The sequence below is a fragment of the Olea europaea genome, unplaced genomic scaffold (assembly GCF_002742605.1).
Source record: "Olea europaea var. sylvestris unplaced genomic scaffold, O_europaea_v1 scaffold1708, whole genome shotgun sequence".
Lineage (NCBI taxonomy): Eukaryota > Viridiplantae > Streptophyta > Magnoliopsida > Lamiales > Oleaceae > Olea > Olea europaea.
The window spans coordinates 7,648-17,748 of NW_019234770.1; the positions used below are offsets into that span (position 1 = coordinate 7,648).

The window sequence follows — 10,101 nt, forward strand, 5'->3', positions numbered from 1 at the left end:
CCTTGCCAAGGCATGCCGTATCGGCCTAGTACTCGGATTCATAATGGACGTACCTTACTTCTAGCGGTAACAGAGGTAGCGAAAAATCCGGTGAAAAGCCAATAGCACGATAGTAGTTCCTCGGTCTCAGTCCATTCAATCCATTCAGTCAAGCTTTGGGTTAGATTTTTAAGAGAAAGGAAGAGTTGCGGTACGGCCCGGACTCCATTCCTTAGGAAGGAATGCGGGCCGGAGAGCGCGAATCCATTGCGATCTTGGGCATCGCCAAAAGAAGGGTGTTCTCCGTGCCTATGCTTAACACGGATGCTGAGGGACGGAATTCTAAGAGTAAACTATTGGATTTTAAGGCTAAATTTGATTATGAAAGTTAGTTTCTTAAGTATGGGAATACGAATATTAAGTTCAACCATTGGTTTATCTTCTTGTTATCATGCCTCTAGCCAAAGTCGTCCAAAGGTTTGATCATTGGCTTTGTGGTTAACAATTTTTTATGTTTTTAGTTTTATTATTTTGTGCAAAACGGATTTGATGGTATATTGTTTGATCACAAAAATTCACATCATACTAATGTTGCTTGTTGTAGAATTTGTTTTACTGGTGAATGTTTCATATTTACATCATGGAGTTAAATTTATTTGGAATTAATAAAAATTAAGGGATTCAAATTTTGAATGATTTGCATCAAGAGTTTTGTGATTAAGATATTTTGCATTTATTTTAAAGATGCAAAAATTTGGTTTTAGAAATGATCAAAATTGTCAGTTTTTGGGTTTATTTTGCTACTGTACTGTTGATGGATCATAAGCAACGAGACATGTTTCTTGTCAAATGTTTAAATATGGTTCACGTGATGGCTTTTTGGTCCTTATTCATTTAGTAGGTTACTATTTAGTGTCACCAATAGTGTGCGTCTTATTGGCCGTGTAAATTTTGTTGATAGACACTTTGACTTAATTTTTCCCCTTTACATGATTATGTTTTATTGAAGTTTGTACCTTTTCATTATGTGGAAGTATGTATATATATGGGTTAGCAATGCAATAGTTCTTACCATTTTTGGTGTGTTAAATCAACTTTTGAACTTTCCAATGAAGAAGAAGCAAGAATGAAAATCCGTTTGGTAACTACACAGCATTACTTTGCATTTGGAGTACTTGTGGGAGAGGAATAGTTCTTGCCTCATGTTTTGGAGCGATGCATATATACACACACACACAAGCACGCGTGCGCGCGATGTCTTTAGCTATCTTTGCACTAATGAATGGGTGGAACATTTGTCATTAGGCTGCACATAACCATTATGTATTCATCTGCAGTAAGAAAGAGAATTTGAACAATATATAATTTTGGCTTCCGATCTAGAAATCGAGCTTTTTCAATTGAAATATGATACATCTTTAATTGTCTACAAATGCAAACTATTACTATCAATATTTAGCACATGAGAACTTTAATATAACAAGAGGTACTTCCTCGCATAAAATGTTAAAATTTCTTTTTGTCTTATTTGTTTTTTACAAGATCGATGTTTACAAAGTTACTCCCAGTTGCAATTTATTGTCCATATAAAATGCGATTTTAATTATAGGGACCCTAATATATCCTCTAAAAATGTGATTACAAGACATTTGTTGGAGGTTAAAGCCTAATTATTCTTTCTTTTGGCTATTGATTGTTATGTGTAGCCAACTCTATTATTATTTCTTTTGGCTATTGATTCTCATTAAAAGCTACCCATGGTTGAGATTTTAAAATTGGAGTTAAAATGGTTTTAAAATATAACTGTGATATGTAGTTTTTAGAGGAAGTGAACAGTTAAAACAAGATATGAATACATTGCATAAATACTTTAGTTAAGTATTATGTGAACACATTAGATATTTGAATGTAGATATGATCTTGTTTCTTTTCTGAAATAATATGTGAACTTGAATTTGGCATGGGAAAGTATGATTTGTCATGTATGTATGAACAAAATGCTTGCCTGCTTTGGATTTTACAACATCCTTGCCATGCTATATATAGAGATGAGTCTTACGTTTACAAACCATCTTCCATTATGGTAAATACTTTAACCTTTTTTTTTTTTGGTCATTTTGCAGTTCCATTTTGACACGGAGAGTGCAAAGGTATTATTTATCTTGTATCCCAGAAATATACTGGAGATCAACAATAAAAGTTACGAGCGTAGTTTTTTATATTTTTGTGCACTTTTGTAATATGTGTCAAATTTAGGTGTTATGATATGGAAGAAAAGGCTACAAAGGCTTATGATTTGGTAACACTGTAAGTACTGGGGACCTTCAACCCATATCAATTTTTCGGTAATGGTTTTTACTTCATGTTGTTTAATCTATTGATCTATTATATTATTAAGCCCCTTTTTGGTGTACATTTCTTTGTCATTTTAGAAAATTGCAGACCGTTGCACAGTATCATGATGCAGTCATTTGGACCCAATGTGCATACTTCCACTGTGTACTATTAAAGATTTTTCTTCCATTTTCCACTTCTGCCCTCCTCCGTTTGCATAGTTAGAAGGTGAATTTAGGGATTGATTGGGTTGTTGGTAGGTTGGAGGTAAAAGGGGAAAAAGGCAAAAGAAAAGAATAAAAGCTGTAAACCTTTTGTTACGTTGTGTTAGGATGAAGGACCGACCACTGTGCCTTTGCCAATGCAAATGGTCCAAATATTTCTACAAATGAAATAATAATGTGCTCCAAACGGGGGTTAAATGGGTTGAAATATGATCCTTGATGTTGATACAGTTGGAAAATTATCAACAAAAACTTGAAGAAATGAAAAACATGACCACACATGAATGTTTTGCTCACTTGATATGGTTTTAATTTTATGCGTACGAATACTACAAAAGTGAGTTTTTAAGAAATGCAAATTACAGTTTTGTTCTAGATAAAGTGTATTTACTATATTATTGTACTGATGTCATAATCTTTGCAGGTTTTGAAATTTATCTCTGCACTAGATGGTCGTGAGGGAAATTCAAGTGCTGATATTCTTCTGAATTTTATGGGTGGTCGTTTGTCAAGAATAACTACTGCTTCAGTCACCTATCCACTATATTTTGTGAAGACACAGCTTGCTGCAAAGGTAATATAGTAAAACTTCATATAGAACTACCGAAAAAGAAAAGATTAACATAAATCATGAGGACAACATACACAACTTATTTTCAATAAATTTGGCTGGGGACATAATAGCTGGAATAGAAATAGAGTTATGCCCGATGAAGCTACTCTTTACCTTATAAAATTTATTCAAAATCTATTTTAATTCTTTTCATGCTTTCTTCGGAGTGTAGAGCCTTCGTTTGATGTTTTTTAACAGAACCCATAATATAGACAGTCTCCACCACTCATATATAATGGTTGATTATTTACCTTGTCGGCAGTATACAATAATTGGAAGAAATTTCCTATCTATCCTCTTGAACTAAAGTTGAAATGAAAAAGGTTATTGGTCAAATTGTCCACACATGTAATTTTAACTCTATTCATAAACATTTTTATCCCAAACATTCAGATTTTACAAAATACATATTATATTGGTCTTTTGTCATTTTATCTATTTGTATGATATAAAATAATTTTACAATATCTCTGCATATATTTACTAATTTTGAAACTTTATGTTTGCATTGCAAATATACTTTACAATTTAATTTTATTTATGTGTAGTCTAGACAAACTAATTATGAAATTTTGTCTTATGTTATGTCTTATTTCTTCCTTGCTGTAAAAAAGAAGTGAATGAGAAAAGTTCAAAATGTCCTTCCTGAAGAAAGGTAATTTTTTAAATCCATTTCTTCTGCTTCTATATATCTTATAGATTTCTTCAATGTCTTGGTCACTTTTTGTTATATATTTATGGTATAAATATAAAATGAGAAAGAAATAATCAAATTAGATAAAGTGCCAGAGTGGTGGGAAATGTGGCTTCTGTGTGGTGAAGACTATTACTTCCATCTTACCTATATAAACCAATATCCTGTTTTGGAAAAAAGACACACAAAAAGAAAATAGAAAAACCATCTTGCATCAATCTTCCTTCTCATATTCTGAATTTCTTATATTCGTGTTTTTTACATATATTTTGGAGTAAAATTGAGAGTTCTTGATAAACCATTCGTGATTGCTGCACAAGTGGTTTATGATCGTTGTATTCTGGGAGTGATTGTCCACGGAGGTCGCAGCAATTATCGACGGGCAATTTCACTTTAGGACATTGTGCTGTCGCGAGACTCGATCGGACGATCAATTTTATATTTCTGCATTATATTGTTCTGATCACTACTGCAACTAAATATCTTTTCCAACACTTTTGTATTCATTGGAAGGTTATAATGTTAGGTTATCACATGTAGGCACTTAAACTTGCAAAATAGCTTTTTTGTTTCCACTTCTTGTTTAACAGCATCTAACATTTAAGTTTCAGGTCATTAATGCCACTAGCAATGAGACCTGGGGCACTCATGGATCTCTTCGTGCTGATATTGCTCAAGCATAAAAAAAAATTATTAAGTTTAATGAATCTTCCTTGTCTTCTCGATCATCCTATTCATCATAAATTATTCATTTTTTATTTCAATAATCACGAGTATTAGATAATTATGGCAGTAATCTCAAAGCACATCAATGATACTAGAAAAAATTGGCGTCAAGTCTAAAAGGGTTTTTTCCCCTTATTTACAAAGAAGTTGTTGGTTTTGTCATTGAAATTCTTTTCTATGCAAGCTTACTGAAATATCATGTTATATATTTTTACTCAGTTTTCCCCTTTGATTAGTTTTTTCTAAATCTTATCACCTCTTAATTTATTCTTTCTTATTCCTCTTAAATATTTTATACTATATTGTTTATGTTATCATTTAATACGTTCATAATACATTAATACCTACAATTGATGGCAAATTGATTCAGACATAAATGGTTTTTTTATTCAATTTGAAATGATAAATACACATCTCAAGGGTGTTTTATTTGCACCTTCAAATAAATTTGCAATGTACATTACCTATTCTTTTGAGTTTTTTTTTTTTTCCTAGAAATGGTGCATTCTTATTACTTGCTTTCATATAAGTTAGTTCTTCTAATCCTATATTCTTCTTTAAACATTAAATCCATATCAACATTAAAAATGCTAATATTACGTTCAAAATAATCCGACCCGTGCATTGCACGGGCAACAAACTAGTATCACTACAAAAGGCATTTCTATAGTAGCTACAACACGGTAGAAGAAGGATCAATAGCTATTTTTCATCTGCGTGGAAATTTAAGTACGATTTCCAGCAATAGTAACTATATCATTGCTGATCGTGTGAGCTTTTGGGATTCAAATTTCTTGGTGTATTCTATAATTTCACAATTCTATGTAATTTTTCATTCTTAGCTATACTGCAATTGTCGAGAAATTGTTGATTATCCATACTGCACTGCATTAGAAATTCTGAAAATTTAAGAACCCTGATCTGAGTATACACTGCTGTTGGTTTAATTTTTTCAAGAGGCACTTCGATAGAAACGCTAGAAGGGTACCGAGCATCAGCAGCTGGAATTTTTTCAAGAATTGAACGTACGTTGCACAAGATTTCAAAATTCTCTTTATTATACAACCCAGTTCTATCCAATTCTCCCACCACAACATGGCAAAAGAATATAAAGGGATAAAGAGTTATGTTGAATAGTGATATGCTTGGAAGAGATGTAAAGGGGAAAGGAAAGGAAAAGAGAAGAGAAGCAGAATCCTTGCTTAGATACAGAAGCAAAGTGGTGTGTCCCATTCTTTCAATTTTCCATATGATTTCTTCAAGCATATGTTCCAAATGCATCTCAACACATTTTCTCGTTATTCTCATTCTCTAGAGGGAAAAATATGTATTTTTGCTTTCATCTAATTTAGGTACTACTTGATACCTTTTGACTAAAAATTTTGCTCAATGAACAACGGACAATATGGTTAGATAGCATATAATGGTATGTTGAGATCATGTCAGCCATATTCAAATTCATTAAAAAGAATTACGTACAAAATTCTAATAATACAATCTTTATTATAACACACGTGTATGATAACGGAAACCATACGTGAAACTGCATTGACTTACATCATGTAAATAAGTATTGTAACTTGTGAATTTCGCACGATAAGATACATTTCATTTTCAAAATCAAATATGGCAAGTAACGATATAATATGTCTCACTAAATGTTACATATATGGAACATGAAAAATATAATTCTATATATATAAAAAAAAAGAGTTCACTAATTAAAAAACATAGATTCAAGATTTACAAGATGAAAATTTCCTAAGCGTAATCCACTTTCATGAGAATCGGGTTTATTAAAACCAGCTTGAGGCTCTTCTATTAAGCCTAGAATGGCCAGTGGTGAAACAAAGTGTTATACATTGTGAATACCATGAAGCCTATAGCAAACACCATCAAGCGTTAACATGTCAATTTATTAATTAAAAAAAAATTAGGAGCATCATGTTGCAGGCTAAAATCATTTTAGCTAAGCCTAAAAGAAGTTAAAGACGAGCTTCGAATAAATTGTACAAGATTGAAACGAACTTAAAAAAATCATGATAAAATCATAGATAAAGCATTCCTTTACGAATTGTGTGGAAACAGTACTAATATGATATCTCAACTGCTAGTTTTGCTATAAAACTAAAACATTTTTGTTACATACTGTATGAGTGAACAAACAAAATATCGATACTTATCAACTTGTGACAAGTTGAAGATTCATAAGCCATATTATAAAACTTTGAAAAATGCATCAAATTAGAAATGTCAATGTAAAAAGTTCATTTTTGTTGATCCTAATTGTTGTCGAAAATTCGACTAACGCAATCAAAAGAACAAATAAAATAAGCAGAAAAATAGAAAACGGTAGATGAAGCGAGGTATGCCAAAGCAAATCTCTTTAAGACAGATTTCGCGCCCCCAATGAAGTGCAAACGGATTATGAACGTCTATCTCCCAAGATACAACGCTCCTTCCAAAGTCGATATTGCACAATATCAACCTTGTCGGCCGAACCAATGAATGATCGTACTCGAACGGAATAACCACGAAAATATAAGAGAATTTTTAGAGCAAAATATGGAGAGAGAAGAATTTAGAAATCAATTGAATTCGTAATTGATTTTGTGTGTAGAAAAACGAATCTAGGGGTCTTTATTTATAGAGATTGAAGTGTTTCATGGAACAGGTGTGTGACATTTCAGGAACTGGTGCACCACTTGGTCTGATTCGTATTAGCCATTGGATCGCTCTATTTTTATGATCTGACGGCCCAGATTGAACCATGAAGTGAAGTATCCATTTATCATGCATATTCACCAATTCTGAACAGTCACAGCCATGCAGATGTCACGCGTACACTAACCGCCACGCAGGACGAAGGGACGTGACCTACCACGTGTGCGCCACCTAGAATGCCAACTCACCGAGCCTTGCGCTGCCACGTCATCGAACCACAAGTCCATTTTTGAAAACTATAAGGCTCCCCAGCTCCTCGCGACGATACATACGTACTTTGCTAGACCGGGTCCGGGTTCAGGGAGCAGCGCGAGTGGTGCGAAGCACTACTCTAGTGGTGACTAGCCTTTGGCTAGCTAAAGTTAGTCAAGTGGTAGGTAACTTATTAAATTATATACTATTCACACAACCCACTATATAAACAAGACTATTTTCTTGTAAACTTGATGTGTGATTTATTTCCATATATAAAACACTTAAAATGGGCTTATCAACATATGGGCCTATATTGGAGACTTTTCCAATTCACTCAAATTAATTGCAATGGCCCACATCATTAAATATTACATTTAATGTTTTAACCCAATTACATTCAATTAATTCCAACAATCCCTCACATGAATGGGAGAGGTCAACTCAAATCAAGGAAGACGGAAGAAGAGTACTATCTGAAAGATAACGCATCAAGATAGGTAGCTTTCGCTTTGAACCTTCTTTAGTAAGAATCTATAGAACTCACTTGGCTAATCAGTGCACGCAACGTTTTGAACTGTCAGCCGTTATTGCAAGCTCAGACAATAGACCAAACACATTATCTCTCATATCAAACTTGGTTCTCTATTGTGTTCATTATTTCGGCCCTGAACTACTTGGGTTCTGCGAGTGCTTTAGAGAATTCGCCTAAACAAATTCTCATAGAACCAGCCAAGTTCGCACTAACATAGGTAATGTACTATAAAGAGTACCCTACTGTAATTACTTGTACCATTTATAGTCATCATTAAAAGCAAAGCTTATCCTTAATACACTTCATGGTCAGCACTTTTTGCATCATAGAAATGGGAAGGAGTTAAACTCCTAAGTGCTTCTTATCGAGTCATTCATAATTAGTTTTCCTATTGAACCTAGTCCATGGGATCTCCAGTTGCCAGGTTAGGTTTCCACTAAGATGACTCATTGGGTTTTAGGCTTTAAACCGATTTCCCTCGATGCGCAGTCTATACGCTCTCTAGATGACCCTTTAGTGAACGAATCCGCTAGGTTTTCTTTTGACTTAACAAAATCAATTGATATTGTTCCATTTGAGAGCAATTGCCAAAAGATGTTATGTCTACGACGTATATGTCTCTCAATTATTTTATCAACATAATGGGTTTGAGATAAGACTATTCCATTTGATGTTCTAGATATCTTTATTCCTAGAATCATGTCTGCTTCACCCATATCTTTCATGTCAAATTTATTGGTAAGTATATTCTTTGTTCTATTGATGACTTCTATAGAAGTCCCTAATATAAGCATGTCATCAACATACAAACAGACGAGTACGTATGTCTTTTCGAATTTTTTCGAATATACGCATCTGTCACATCCGTTTATGATGAATCCATTCCTAATCATGACGCTGGTTAACTTTTCGTGCCATTGTTTAGGAGCTTGCTTCAGACCGTATAAGGACTTAACTAGTTTGCAAACATTGTTCTCTTGTCCTTTCACTATGAAACCTTCTGGCTGTTCCATATATACTTCTTCGTTTAAATCACCATTCAGGAATGCAGTCTTAACATCCATTTGATATATTTGTAAGTTGTACAAAGCTGCAGTAGCAATTAAAACCCGAATAGAAGTAATTCTTGTTACTGGAGAATATGTGTCAAAGAAATCAATTCCTTCTTTCTGACGATATCCTTTTGCAACCAGTGGAGCCTTGTATTTGTCTATTGAACCATCAGATCTTAACTTTCTTTTAAAGATCCATTTGCATCCTATTGGTTTAGTTCCCTTAGGAAGATCAACCAATTGCCAAGTATTATTACTCATAATAGATTCAATTTCACTATTTATAGCTTCCTTCCAGAATACGGATTCTGGACTAGTCACAGCTTCTTTAAATGTTTGGGGCTCTTTCTCAATTACGAAAGAAATAAAGTCTGGACCAAAGGATTTAGCGACCTTTGCTCTTTTACTCCTTCTTGATTCAGGTTCTCTATTGTTTTCAATAGCATTATCTCGTGTTCTCTTTTGAGTATTCTCAAGAATATCTCTTTTATTAGGGAACACATTTTCGAAGAATTCAGCATCTCGAGATTCAAAAATTGTATTGACATGAATGTCACTTATATCAGATTTATGCACAAGAAATCTGTACGCACTACTCTTTATTGCATATCCGATAAAAATGCAATCAATAGTTTTAGGACCTAACTTAATCCTTTTGGGAGGTGGAATAGCCACTTTAGCTAGGCACCCCCACACTTTTAAGCATTTATAGGAAGGCATTCTACATTTCCATAACTCATAAGGTATTGAACCAGTTTTCTTATGGGGAACTCTATTCAGAATAAAGTTAGCAGTTAACACTGCTTCCCCCCACAAGTTTTGTGGTAATCCAGAACTTATAAGCATAGCATTAACCATATCTTTTAGAGTTCTATTTTTCCTCTCAACAATCTCATTTTTCTGCGGAGTATACGGGGCAGTTGTTTGGTGAATGATACCAAACTCAGCACATAATTCAGCAAACATGGACGAATCATATTCACCACCTTTATCGGATCTTAATACCTTAATTGTTTTTCCAAGTTGAT

The 10,101-nt window shown here is 33.7% G+C and overlaps 1 long non-coding RNA gene across 1 annotated transcript; it reads left to right on the forward strand.

Moving 5' to 3' along the window:
- Positions 1-2,100: 2,100 nt before the first annotated feature.
- On the forward strand, positions 2,101-5,960 carry LOC111377683. Its single transcript, XR_002699761.1, has 3 exons — positions 2,101-2,129; positions 2,236-2,286; positions 2,962-5,960. It is a non-coding gene; the product is annotated as an uncharacterized LOC111377683 (long non-coding RNA).
- Positions 5,961-10,101: the final 4,141 nt, after the last annotated feature.